Below are 13,902 nucleotides of genomic sequence, written 5' to 3' on the forward strand. Positions count from 1 at the left end.
TCCACAGATTACAGAATGTCTCCAGATGTGCATCGGAAACTACTACTGGTCTTCCAGGGAACGATCAAAGCGTAGACTGTTTGAGACATTACTCCTATGGAGGAAAGTACTTATGGTGACAGTTGTATTCAACCCCGATGCAGTTTCTGTGTTTCATCAACAGTCTGATTGTCCACAGATTACAGAATGCCTCCAGATGTGCATCGGAAACTACTACTGGTTTTCCAGGGAACGATCAAAGCCTAGACCGTTTGAGACATTACTCCCACGGAGGTAAGTGCGCATGGCGACTCTTGTATTCCATACCGATGCAATTTCTGTGTTTCATCAACACTTTGAAGATCCACAGATTACAGAATGCCTCCAGATGTGCATCGGAAACTACTACTGGTCTTCCAGGGAACGATCAAGGCGTAAACTGTTTGAGACGTTACACCCATGGAGGAAAGTGCGCATGGTTACTGTTGTATTAAATCCCGATGCATTTTCTGTGTTTCCTCAAGACTCTGATAATCCACAGATTACAGAATGCCTCCAGATGTGCATCGGTAACTACTACTGGTCTACCAGGGAACGATGAAGGCGTAACCTGTTTGAGACATTACACCCATGGAGGAAAGTGCGCATGGTGACTGTTGTATTCAATCCCGATGCAATATCTGTGTTTCATCAAGACTCTGATAGTCCTCAGATTACACAATGTCTCCAGATGTGCATCGGAAACTACTACTGGTCTTCCAGGTAAGGATCAAAGCGTAGACTTGTTGAGACATTACTCACATGGAGGAAAGTGCACATGGTGACTGTTGTATTCAATCCCGATGCAATATCTGTGTGTCATCAACACTTTGAAGGTCCACAGATTAGGGAATGCCTCCAGATGTCCATCGGAAACTACTACTGGTCTTCCAGGGAACGATCAAAGCGTAGACTGTTTGAGACATTACTCACATGGAGGAAAGTGCACATGGTGACTGAAGTATTCAATCCCGATGCAATTTTTGTGTGTCATCAACACTTTGAAGGTCCACAGATTAGGAATGCCTCCAGATGTCCATCGGAAACTACTACTGGTCTTCCAGGGAACGATCAAAGCGTAGACAGTTTGAGAAATTACTCCCATGGAGGAAAGTGCGCATGTTGACTGTTGTATTCCATACCGATGCAATTTCTGTGTTTCATCAACACTTTGAAGATCCACAGATTACAGAATGCCTCCGGATGTGCATCGGAAACTACTACAGGTCTTCCAGGGAACGATCAAAGCGTAGACTGTTTGAGACATTTCTCCCATGGAGGAAAGTACTCATGGTGACTGTTGTATTCAATCCCGATGCAGTCTCTGTGTTTCATCAACAATCTGATAGTCTACAGATTACAGAATGCCTCCAGATGAGCATGGGAAACTATTACATTGACTTCCAGGGAACGATCAAAGCGTAGACTGTTTGAGACATTACTCCCATGGAGGAAAGTGCGCATGGTGACAGTTGTATTCAATCCCGATGCAATTTCTGTGTTTCATCAACACTCTGATAGTCCACAGATTACAGAATTCCTCCAGATGTGAATCGGAAACTACTACTGGTCTTCCAGGGAACCATCAAAGCGTAGACTGTTTGACACATTACTCCCACGGAGGAAAGTGCGCATGGTGACAGTTGTATTGCATCCCGATGCAATTTCTGTGTTTCATCAACACTTTGAAAGTCCACAGATTTCAGAATGCCTCCAGATGTGCATCGGAAACTACTACTGGTCTTCCATTGAACGATCAAAGCGTAGACTGTTTGAGACATTACTACTATAGATTAAAGTGCGCACGGTGACTGTTGTATTCATACCCAATGCAGTATCTGTCTTTCATCAAGTCTCTGATAGTCCACAGATTACAGTATGCCTCCAGATGTGCATCGGAAACTACTACTGGTCTTCCAGGGAACGATCAAAGCGTAGACTGTTTGAGACATTACTCCCATGGAGGAAAGTGCGAATGGTGACTGTTGTATTCAATCCCGATGCAATTTCTGTGTGTCATCAACACTTTGAAGGTCCACAGATTAGGGAATGCCTCCAGATGTCCATCGGAAACTACTACTGGTCTTCCAGGGTAAGATCGAAGCGTAGACAGTTTGAGACATTACTCCCATGGAGGTAAGTGCGCATGGTGAATGTTGTATTTAATCCCGATGCAAATTCTGTGTTTCATCAACACTTTGATGGTCCACAGATTACAGATTGCCTCCATATGTGCATCGGAAACTACTACTGGTCTTCCAGGGAACGATCAAAGCGTAGACTGTTTGAGACATTACTCCCACGGAGGAAAGTGCGCATGGTGACTGTTGTATTCCATCCCGATGCAATTTCTGTGTTTCATCAACACTTTGAAGGTCCACAGATTACAGAATGCCTCCAGATGTGCATCGGAAACTACTACTGGTCTTCCAGGGAACGATCAAAGCGTAAACTGTTTGAGACATTACACCCATGGAGGAAAGTGCGCATAGTGACTGTTGTATTCCATCCCGATGCAATTTCTGTGTTTATCAACACTTTGAAGGTCCACAGATTACAGAATGCCTCCAGATGTGCATCGGAAACTACTACTGGTCTTCCAGGGAACGATCAAAGCGTAGACTGTATGAGACAATACTCCCATGGAGGTAAGTGCGCATGGTGACTGTTGTATTCAATCCCGATGCAATTTCTGTGTTTCATCAACACACTGATAGTCCACAGATTACAGAATGACTCCAGATGTGAATCGGAAACTACTACTGGTCTACCAGCGAACGATCAAAACGTAGACTGTTTGAGACATTACTCCCATGGAGGAAAGTGCGCTTGGTGACTGTTGTATTCAGTCCCGATGCAATTTCTGTGTTTAATCACACTCAGATAGTCCACAGATTACAGAATGCCTCCAGATGTGCATCGGAAACTACTACTGGCCTTCCAGGGAACGATCAAAGCGTAGACTGTTTGCGACATTACTCCCATGGAGGAAAGTGCGCATGGTGACTGTTGTATTCAATCCCGATGCAATTTCTGTGTTTCATCAACACTCTGATAGTCCACAGATTACAGAATGCCTCCAGATGTGCTTCGGAGACTACTACTGGTCTTCCAGGGACGATAAAAGCGTAAACTGTTTGAGACATTACACCCATGGAGGAAAGTGCGCATGGTGACTGTTGTATTCAAGCCCGATGCAATATCTGTGTTTCATCAAGATTCTGATAGTCCACAGATTACAGAATGCCTCCAGATGTGCATCGGAAACTACTACTGGTCTTCCAGGGAACGATCAAATCGTAGACTGTTTGAGACATTACTCACATGGAGGAAAGTGCACATGGTGACTGTTGTATTCCATTCCGATGCAATTTCTGTGTGTCATGAACACTTTGAAGGTCCACAGATTACAGAATGCCTCTAGATATACATCGGAAACTTCAACTGGTCTTCCAGGGAAAGATCGAAGAGTAGATAGTTTGAGACATTACTCCCATGGAGGAAAGTGCGCATGGTGACTGTTGTATTCAATCCCGATGGAATTTCTGTGTTTCATCAACACTCTGATAGTCCACACATTACAGAATGTCTCCAGACGTGCATCGGAAACTTATACTGGTCTTCCAGGGAACGATCAAAGCGTAGACTCTTTGAGACATTACTCACATGGAGGAAAGTGCGCATGGTGGCTGTTGTATTCAATCCCGATGCAATTTCTGTGTTTCATCAACACTTTGAAGGTCCACAGATTACAGAATGCCTCCAGATGTGCATCGGAAACTACTACTGGTCTTCCAGGGAAAGATCAAAACGTAGACAGTTTGAGACATAACTCCCATGGAGGAAAGTGCGCATGGTGACATTTGTATTCCATACCGATGCAATTTCTGTGTTTCATCAACACTTTGAAGATCCACAGATTACAGAATGCCTCCAGATGTGCATCGGAAACTACTGCTGGTCTTCCAGGGAACGATTAAAGCGTAGACTGTTTGAGACATTACTCCTATTTAGGAAAGTACTCATGGTGACTGTTGTATTCAACCCCGATGCAGTTTCTGTGTTTCATCAACACTTTGAAGGTCCACAGATTACAGAATGCCTCCAGATGTGCATCGGAAACTACTACTGGTCTTCCAGGGAACGATCAAAGCGTAAACTGTTTGAGACATTACACCCATGGAGGAAAGTGCGCATGGTGACTGTTGTATTCAATTACGATGCAATTTCTGTGTTTCATCAACACTCTGATAGTCCACAGATTACAGAATGACTCCAGATGTGAATCGGAAACTACTACTGGTCTACCAGGGAACGATCAAAGCGTTGACAGTTTGAGACATTACTCCCGTGGAGGAAAGTGCGCATAGTGACTGTTGTATTCCATCCCGATGCAATTTCTGTGTTTATCAACACTTTGAAGGTCCACAGATTACAGAATGCCTCCAGATGTGCATCGGAAACTACTACTGGTCTTCCAGGGAACGATCAAAGCGTAGACTGTATGAGACAATACTCCCATGGAGGTAAGTGCGCATGGTGACTGTTGTATTCAATCCCGATGCAATTTCTGTGTTTCATCAACACACTGATAGTCCACAGATTACAGAATGACTCCAGATGTGAATCGGAAACTACTACTGGTCTACCAGCGAACGATCAAAACGTAGACTGTTTGAGACATTACTCCCATGGAGGAAAGTGCCCATGGTGACTGTTGTATTCAATCCCGATGCAATTTCTGTGTGTCATCAACACTTTGAAGGTCCAAAGATTACAGAATGCCTCCAGATGTCCATCGGAAACTACTACTGGTCTTCCAGGGTAAGATCGAAGCGTAGACAGTTTGAGACATTACTCCCATGGAGGTAAGTGCGCATGGTGACTGTTGTATTTAATCCCGATGCAAATTCTGTGTTTCATCAACACTTTGAAGGTCCACAGATTACAGATTGCACCCAGATGTGCATCGGAAACTACTACTGGTCTTCCAGGGAACGATCAAAGCGTAGACAGTTTGAGACATTACTCCCACGGACAAAAGTGCGCATGGTGACTGTTTTATTCCATCCCGATGCAATTTCTGTGTTTTATCAACACTTTGAAGGTCCACAGATTACAGAATGCCTCCAGATGTGCATCTGAAACTACTACCGGTCTTCCAGGGAACGATCAAAGCGTAAACTGTTTGAGGCATTACACCCATGGAGGAAAGTGCGCATGATGACTGTTGTATTCAATCCTGATGCAATTTCTGTGTTTCATCAAGACTCTGATAGTCCACAGATTACAGAATGCCTCCAGATGTGCATCGGAAACTACTACTGGTCTTCCAGGGAACGATCAAAGCGTAGACTGTTTGAGACATTACTCACATGGAGGAAAGTGCACATGGTGACTGTTGTTTTCCATTCCGATGCAATTTCTGTGTGTCATCAACACTTTGAAGGTCCACAGATTACAGAATGCCTCTAGATATACATCGGAAACTACAACTGGTCTTCCAGGGAAAGATCGAAGAGTAGATAGTTTGAGACATTACTCCCATGGAGGAAAGTGCGCATGGTGACTGTTGTATTCCATACCGATGCAATTTCTGTGTTTCATCAACACTTTGAAGATCCACAGATTACAGAATGCCTCCAGACGTGCATCGGAAACTACTGCTGGTCTTCCAGGGAACGATCAAAGCGTAGACTGTTTGAGACATTACTCCTATGGAGGAAAGTACTTATGGTGACTGTTGTATTCAACCCCGATGCAGTTTCTGTGTTTCATCAACAGTCTGATTGTCCACAGATTACAGAATGCCTCCAGATGTGCATCGGACACTACTACTGGTCTTCCAGGGAACGATCAAAGCCTAGACCGTTTGAGACATTACTCCAACGGAGGAAAGTGCGCATGTTGACTGCTGTATTCCATACCGATGCAATTTCTGTGTTTCATCAACACTTTGAAGATCCACAGATTACAGAATGCCTCCGGATGTGCATCGGAAACTACTACAGGTCTTCCAGGGAACGATCAAAGCGTAGACTGTTTGAGACATTTCTCCCATGGAGGAAAGTACTCATGGTGACTGTTGTATTCAATCCCGATGCAGTCTCTGTGTTTCATCAACAATCTGATAGTCTACAGATTACAGAATGCCTCCAGATGAGCATCGGAAACTATTACATTGACTTCCAGGGAACGATCAAAGCGTAGACTGTTTGAGACATTACTCCCATGGAGGAAAGTGCGCATGGTGACAGTTGTATTCAATCCCGATGCAATTTCTGTGTTTCATCAACACTCTGATAGTCCACAGATTACAGAATTCCTCCAGATGTGAATCGGAAACTACTACTGGTCTTCCAGGGGATCATCAAAGCGTAGACTGTTTGACACATTACTCCCACGGAGGAAAGTGCGCATGGAGACAGTTGTATTGCATCCCGATGCAATATCTGTGTTTCATCAACACTTTGAAAGTCCACAGATTTCAGAATGCCTCCAGATGTGCATCGGAAACTACTACTGGTCTTCCATTGAACGATCAAAGCGTAGACTGTTTGAGACATTACTACTATAGATTAAAGTGCGCACGGTGACTGTTGTATTCATACCCAATGCAATATCTGTCTTTCATCAAGTCTCTGATAGTCCACAGATTACAGTATGCCTCCAGATGTGCATCGGAAACTACTACTGGTCTTCCAGGGAACGATCAAAGCGTAGACTGTTTGAGACATTACTCCCACGGACAAAAGTGCGCATGGTGACTGTTTTATTCCATCCCGATGCAATTTCTGTGTTTTATCAACACTTTGAAGGTCCACAGATTACAGAATGCCTCCAGATGTGCATCTGAAACTACTACCGGTCTTCCAGGGAACGATCAAAGCGTAAACTGTTTGAGGCATTACACCCATGGAGGAAAGTGCGCATGATGACTGTTGTATTCAATCCTGATGCAATTTCTGTGTTTCATCAAGACTCTGATAGTCCACAGATTACAGAATGCCTCCAGATGTGCATCGGAAACTACTACTGGTCTTCCAGGGAACGATCAAAGCGTAGACTGTTTGAGACATTACTCACATGGAGGAAAGTGCACATGGTGACTGTTGTTTTCCATTCCGATGCAATTTCTGTGTGTCATCAACACTTTGAAGGTCCACAGATTACAGAATGCCTCTAGATATACATCGGAAATTACAACTGGTCTTCCAGGGAAAGATCGAAGAGTAGATAGTTTGAGACATTACTCCCATGGAGGAAAGTGCGCATGGTGACTGTTGTATTCCATACCGATGCAATTTCTGTGTTTCATCAACACTTTGAAGATCCACAGATTACAGAATGCCTCCAGACGTGCATCGGAAACTACTGCTGGTCTTCCAGGGAACGATCAAAACGTAGACTGTTTGAGACATTACTCCTATGGAGGAAAGTACTTATGGTGACTGTTGTATTCAACCCCGATGCAGTTTCTGTGTTTCATCAACAGTCTGATTGTCCACAGATTACAGAATGCCTCCAGATGTGCATCGGAAACTACTACTGGTCTTCCAGGGAACGATCAAAGCCTAGACCGTTTGAGACATTACTCCAACGGAGGAAAGTGCGCATGTTGACTGCTGTATTCCATACCGATGCAATTTCTGTGTTTCATCAACACTTTGAAGATCCACAGATTACAGAATGCCTCCGGATGTGCATCGGAAACTACTACAGGTCTTCCAGGGAACGATCAAAGCGTAGACTGTTTGAGACATTTCTCCCATGGAGGAAAGTACTCATGGTGACTGTTGTATTCAATCCCGATGCAGTCTCTGTGTTTCATCAACAATCTGATAGTCTACAGATTACAGAATGCCTCCAGATGAGCATCGGAAACTATTACATTGACTTCCAGGGAACGATCAAAGCGTAGACTGTTTGAGACATTACTCCCATGGAGGAAAGTGCGCATGGTGACAGTTGTATTCAATCCCGATGCAATTTCTGTGTTTCATCAACACTCTGATAGTCCACAGATTACAGAATTCCTCCAGATGTGAATCGGAAACTACTACTGGTCTTCCAGGGAACCATCAAAGCGTAGACTGTTTGACACATTACTCCCACGGAGGAAAGTGCGCATGGTGACAGTTGTATTGCATCCCGATGCAATATCTGTGTTTCATCAACACTTTGAAAGTCCACAGATTTCAGAATGCCTCCAGATGTGCATCGGAAACTACTACTGGTCTTCCATTGAACGATCAAAGCGTAGACTGTTTGAGACATTACTACTATAGATTAAAGTGCGCACGGTGACTGTTGTATTCATACCCAATGCAATATCTGTCTTTCATCAAGTCTCTGATAGTCCACAGATTACAGTATGCCTCCAGATGTGCATCGGAAACTACTACTGGTCTTCCAGGGAACGATCAAAGCGTAGACTGTTTGAGACATTACTCTCATGGTGGAAAGTGCGAATGGTGACTGTTGTATTCAATCCCGATGCAATTTCTGTGTGTCATCAACACTTTGAAGGTCCACAGATTAGGGAATGCCTCCAGATGTCCATCGGAAACTACTACTGGTCTTCCAGGGTAAGATCGAAGCGTAGACAGTTTGAGACATTACTCCCATGGAGGTAAGTGCGCATGGTGACTGTTGTATTTAATCCCGATGCAAATTCTGTGTTTCATCAACACTTTGATGGTCCACAGATTACAGAATGCCTCCAGATGTGCATCGGAAACTACTACTGGTCTTCCAGGGAACGATCAAAGCGTAAACTGTTTGAGACATTACACCCATGGAGGAAAGTGCGCATGGTGACTGTTGTATTCAATTACGATGCAATTTCTGTGTTTCATCAACACTCTGATAGTCCACAGATTACAGAATGACTCCAGATGTGAATCGGAAACTACTACTGGTCTACCAGGGAACGATCAAAGCGTTGACAGTTTGAGACATTACTCCCGTGGAGGAAAGTGCGCATAGTGACTGTTGTATTCCATCCCGATGCAATTTCTGTGTTTATCAACACTTTGAAGGTCCACAGATTACAGAATGCCTCCAGATGTGCATCGGAAACTACTACTGGTCTTCCAGGGTACGATCAAAGCGTAGACTGTATGAGACAATACTCCCATGGAGGTAAGTGCGCATGGTGACTGTTGTATTCAATCCCGATGCAATTTCTGTGTTTCATCAACACACTGATAGTCCACAGATTACAGAATGACTCCAGATGTGAATCGGAAACTACTACTGGTCTACCAGCGAACGATCAAAACGTAGACTGTTTGAGACATTACTCCCATGGAGGAAAGTGCGCTTGGTGACTGTTGTATTCAGTCCCGATGCAATTTCTGTGTTTAATCACACTCAGATAGTCCACAGATTACAGAATGCCTCCAGATGTGCATCGGAAACTACTACTGGTCTTCCAGGGAACGATCAAAGCGTAGACTGTTTGTGACATTACTCCCATGGAGGAAAGTGCGCATGGTGACTGTTGTATTCAATCCCGATGCAATTTCTGTGTTTCATCAACACTCTGATAGTCCACAGATTACAGAATGCCTCCAGATGTGCTTCGGAGACTACTACTGGTCTTCCAGGGAACGATAAAAACGTAAACTGTTTGAGACATTACACCCATGGAGGAAAGTGCGCATGGTGACTGTTGTATTCAAGCCCGATGCAATATCTGTGTTTCATCAAGATTCTGATAGTCCACAGATTACAGAATGCCTCCAGATGTGCATCGGAAACTACTACTGGTCTTCCAGGGAACGATCAAAGCGTAGACTGTTTGAGACATTACTCACATGGAGGAAAGTGCACATGGTGACTGTTGTATTCCATTCCGATGCAATTTCTGTGTGTCATGAACACTTTGAAGGTCCACAGATTACAGAATGCCTCTAGATATACATCGGAAACTTCAACTGGTCTTCCAGGGAAAGATCGAAGAGTAGATAGTTTGAGACATTACTCCCATGGAGGAAAGTGCGCATGGTGACTGTTGTATTCAATCCCGATGGAATTTCTGTGTTTCATCAACACTCTGATAGTCCACACATTACAGAATGCCTCCAGACGTGCATCGGAAACTTATACTGGTCTTCCAGGGAACGATCAAAGCGTAGACTCTTTGAGACATTACTCACATGGAGGAAAGTGCGCATGGTGGCTGTTGTATTCAATCCCGATGCAATTTCTGTGTTTCATCAACACTTTGAAGGTCCACAGATTACAGAATGCCTCCAGATGTGCATCGGAAACTACTACTGGTCTTCCAGGGAAAGATCAAAACGTAGACAGTTTGAGACATTACTCCCATGGAGGAAAGTGCGCATGGTGACATTTGTATTCCATACCGATGCAATTTCTGTGTTTCATCAACACTTTGAAGATCCACAGATTACAGAATGCCTCCAGATGTGCATCGGAAACTACTGCTGGTCTTCCAGGGAACGATTAAAGCGTAGACTGTTTGAGACATTACTCCTATGGAGGAAAGTACTCATGGTGACTGTTGTATTCAACCCCGATGCAGTTTCTGTGTTTCATCAACACTTTGAAGGTCCACAGATTACAGAATGCCTCCAGATGTGCATCGGAAACTACTACTGGTCTTCCAGGGAACGATCAAAGCGTAAACTGTTTGAGACATTACACCCATGGAGGAAAGTGCGCATGGTGACTGTTGTATTCAATTACGATGCAATTTCTGTGTTTCATCAACACTCTGATAGTCCACAGATTACAGAATGACTCCAGATGTGAATCGGAAACTACTACTGGTCTACCAGGGAACGATCAAAGCGTTGACAGTTTGAGACATTACTCCCGTGGAGGAAAGTGCGCATAGTGACTGTTGTATTCCATCCCGATGCAATTTCTGTGTTTATCAACACTTTGAAGGTCCACAGATTACAGAATGCCTCCAGATGTGCATCGGAAACTACTACTGGTCTTCCAGGGAACGATCAAAGCGTAGACTGTATGAGACAATACTCCCATGGAGGTAAGTGCGCATGGTGACTGTTGTATTCAATCCCGATGCAATTTCTGTGTTTCATCAACACACTGATAGTCCACAGATTACAGAATGACTCCAGATGTGAATCGGAAACTACTACTGGTCTACCAGCGAACGATCAAAACGTAGACTGTTTGAGACATTACTCCCATGGAGGAAAGTGCGCTTGGTGACTGTTGTATTCAGTCCCGATGCAATTTCTGTGTTTAATCACACTCAGATAGTCCACAGATTACAGAATGCCTCCAGATGTGCATCGGAAACTACTACTGGTCTTCCAGGGAACGATCAAAGCGTAGACTGTTTGCGACATTACTCCCATGGAGGAAAGTGCGCATGGTGACTGTTGTATTCAATCCCGATGCAATTTCTGTGTTTCATCAACACTCTGATAGTCCACAGATTACAGAATGCCTCCAGATGTGCATCGGAAACTACTACTGGTCTTCCAGGGAAAGATCAAAACGTAGACAGTTTGAGACATTACTCCCATGGAGGAAAGTGCGCATGGTGACATTTGTATTCCATACCGATGCAATTTCTGTGTTTCATCAACACTTTGAAGATCCACAGATTACAGAATGCCTCCAGATGTGCATCGGAAACTACTGCTGGTCTTCCAGGGAACGATTAAAGCGTAGACTGTTTGAGACATTACTCCTATGGAGGAAAGTACTCATGGTGACTGTTGTATTCAACCCCGATGCAGTTTCTGTGTTTCATCAACAGTCTGATTGTCCACAGATTACAGAATGCCTCCAGATGTGCATCGGAAACTACTACTGGACTTCCAGGGAACGATCAAAGCCTAGACAGTTTGAGACATTACTCCCACGGAGGAAAGTGGGCATATTGACTGCTGTATTCCATACCGATGCAATTTCTGTGTTTCATCAACACTTTGAAGATCCACAGATTACAGAATGCCTCCAGATGTGCATCGGAAACTACTACTGGTCTTCCAGGGAACGATCAAGGCGTAAACTGTTTGAGACATTACACCCATGGAGGAAAGTGCGCATGGTTACTGTTGTATTAAATCCCGATGCAATTTCTGTGTTTCATCAAGACTCTGATAGTCCACAGATTACAGAATGCCTCCAGATGTGCATCGGTAACTACTACTGGTCTTCCAGGGAACGATCAAAGCGTAGACTGTTTGAGACTTTACTCACATGGAGGAAAGTGCTCATGGTGACTGAAGTATTCAATCCCGATGCAATTATTGTGTGTCATCATCACTTTGAAAGTCCACAGATTAAGAATGCCTCCAGATGTCCATCGGAAAATACTACTGGTCTTCCAGGGAACGATCTAAGCGTAGACTGTTTGAGACATTACCCACATGGAAGAAAGTGCGCATGTTGGCTGTTGTATTCAATCCCAATGCAATATCTGTGTTTCATCAACACTTTGAAGATCCACAGATTACAGAATGCCTCCGGATGTGCATCGGAAACTACTACAGGTCTTCCAGGGAACGATCAAAGCGTAGACTGTTTGAGACATTTCTCCTATGGAGGAAAGTACTCATGGTGACTGTTGTATTCAATCCCGATGCAGTCTCTGTGTTTCATCAACAATCTGATAGTCTACAGATTACAGAATGTCTCCAGATGAGCATCGGGAACTATTACATTGACTTACAGGGAACGATCAAAGCGTAGACTGTTTGAGACATTACTCCCATGGAGGAAAGTGCGCATGGTGACAGTTGTATTCAATCCCGATGCAATTTCTGTGTTTCATCAACACTCTGATAGTCCACAGATTACAGAATCCCTCCAGATGTGAATCGGAAACAACTACTGGTCTTCCAGTGAACCATCAAAGCGAAAATTGTTTGAGACATTACTCCCACGGAGGAAAGTGCGCATGGTGACAGTTGTATTGCATCCCGATGCAATTTCTGTGTTTCTTAACACTTTGAAAGTCCACAGATTACAGAATGCCTCCAGATGTGCATCGGAAACTACTACTGGTCTTCCAGGGAACGATCAAAGCGTAGACTGTTTGAGACATTACTCTTATGGAGGAAAGTGCGCATGGTGGCTGTTGTATTCAAGCCCAATGCAGTTTCTGTGTTTCATCAAGACTCTGATAGTCCACAGATTACAGTATGCCTCCAGATGTGCATCGGAAACTAATACTGGTCTTCCAGGGAACGATCAAAGCGTAGACTGTTTGAGACATTACACCCATGGAGGAAAGTGCGAATGGTGACTGTTGTATTCAATCCCGATGCAATATCTGTGTGTCATCAACACTTTGAAGGTCCACAGATTAGGTAATGCTTCCTGATGTCTATCGGAAACTACTACTGGTCTTCCAGGGTAAGATCGAAGCGTAGACAGTTTGAGACATTACTCCCATGGAGGTAAGTGCGCATGGTGACTGTTGTATTTAATCCCGATGCAAATTCTGTGTTTCATCAACACTTTGAAGGTCCACAGATTACAGATTGCCTCCAGATGTGCATCGGAAACTACTACTGGTCTTCCAGGGAACGATCAAAGCGTAGCCAGTTTGAGACATTACTCCCACGGAGGAAAGTGCGCATGGTGACTGTTGTATTCCATCCTGATGCAATTTCTGTGTTTCATCAACACTTTGAAGGTCCACAGATTACAGAATGCCTCCAGATGTTCATCGGAAACTACTACTGGTCTTCCAGGGAACGATCAAAGCGTAAACTGTTTGAGACATTACACCCATGGAGGAAAGTGCGCATGGTGACTGTTGTATTCAATTACGATGCAATTTCTGTTTTTCATCAACACTCTGATAGTCCACAGATTACAGAATGACTCCAGATGTGAATCGGAATCTACTACTGGTCTACCAGG

Source organism: Schistocerca gregaria, chromosome 10, assembly GCF_023897955.1.
Source record: "Schistocerca gregaria isolate iqSchGreg1 chromosome 10, iqSchGreg1.2, whole genome shotgun sequence".
NCBI lineage: Eukaryota > Metazoa > Arthropoda > Insecta > Orthoptera > Acrididae > Schistocerca > Schistocerca gregaria.